This window comes from Gavialis gangeticus, unplaced genomic scaffold (assembly GCF_001723915.1).
Source record: "Gavialis gangeticus isolate Ggan-Ray unplaced genomic scaffold, GavGan_comp1, whole genome shotgun sequence".
NCBI classification, from domain to species: Eukaryota; Metazoa; Chordata; order Crocodylia; family Gavialidae; genus Gavialis; species Gavialis gangeticus.
In genome coordinates, this window is record NW_017728996.1 from 51,837,702 (window position 1) to 51,839,241 (window position 1,540).

General features: G+C 56.6%; 1 protein-coding gene across 5 annotated transcripts in view; it reads right to left on the bottom strand.

Annotated features, from left to right (window-relative positions):
- Positions 1-1,540, bottom strand: part of PARP6 (poly(ADP-ribose) polymerase family member 6) — a 47,302-nt gene that overhangs the window by 35,015 nt on the left and 10,747 nt on the right. The window lies entirely within an intron of this gene.

A 1,540-nucleotide genomic window follows, 5' to 3' on the forward strand; every position in this document is an offset into this window, starting at 1 on the left:
CCCCGCCCCCCTCCCACCCCACCCAGCTGGGCTTGCACCTTGTACGGAAAAAGCAACCGTCTCCGGTAGCATTTAAACCCAAAGGAGCTTGTTTTCACAGGTGAGAGGGGACAGAAACGCCCGCAAACACGATGCCAGGGCAGTGCCCCTGGCACCAGCAACCACGCGTGCAGAGTAGGGCCAAGCTGGTAAAAGGCAGGACTCGCACAGCAGCCTCTTGCATTGTAGGCAGGGGTGGCAGAAGGCCAGGACTAACGGGGCTTAGCCCCCCCAAACTTTTCATGGCAGCCAGCAGCAGCAGCAGCACCACGGCGCCGCTGTCCTGCAGCACCCAGCACTGCTCGGCGGACAGCCGCTCCTCCACCACCGTGTACAGCGCCAGCACACGCAGGAGGGAGGGATGGGGGTCAGGGGGTCAGGCAGGGTTCAGCCCCCGCCCCCAAATAATATTTTCCCCCACTGCTTATGATGGTAGGGGTTAGTCCCAGCAGTGAGTGCAGCCACAGAGGCAGACAGGTTTGGGTATGCGCATTTCTGCACAAGGAACTTGGCTTTTAGAGATAGTTTTTCCAGAGGATTGAAGCAAAACTCCCCTCATGAGTAAGCACTGAGCAAGGGTAACATGTTGGCTGACTGGAAGGGCTCTCTGTCCTTCTCCGAGTGACTGCCCACACAAGTCTGCTACCCCCTAACAGTCAGAGAAGTGTTAGCTCCCAAAGTGCCCCTTTCACAGGTAATGCTCAATTTTGGGGGCCATGGGAGGACCCTGGACAAGGGAGGATCCAGGGGAGGTATGGTGGTACATTCATACCCCACTTTGCTGCCAGTTTGCCCCCAGGAACTCCAGTCTTGGCTGCTGGATGCATATGCAGTGAGCTGTCCACCACCACTGCACCCCGCTTTTCACCGGCCTGGGTCTGCCACTGACCCTGACCGTAGCAGTGCTGGGGTGTTCAGGTACTCTTGTCCCACACTCTGCAGTAGCATGAATTAAAATATGGAAAGGATATCTTTAGAATAGGATATCAATCCCCATCCCAGCCTCCAAAATTCAGCCACCTTAAGGGAGGAGCACACCAGCTGTTACACATGATGCGGCAACAGCCCGCAGCACTCTGGAATCACGTAGGCAGGGTGAATCCAGGTCAGCGGGATGCAATTCCCTAAACTAGAATTCAGCCACTTCCCAGTACTCCCTCCACAGAGTCCACAAGCAACATACTCAAGTCAGCTATCATTAATGCAGCCAGAGCTGCCAGGCACACCGCCCTCAACCACGCAATGCACCACGCCATCAACCACCCCACATCCACCAACCACTCTGCACCCCACCCCCTACATCACCAACCACCCCACACCCACCAACTACTCTGCACCCAGTGCACCTACACCATCCACTTCACACCCTGCATCCATCAACTGCCCTGAATCTGACTCTCCACGTAGACCAACCTCCCAGCACCCCATTACCAAATGCTGCCCCTGACACCCGTCATCCACCAACCACCTGCACCCAGCATGGTCACCAGCCACTCAATCC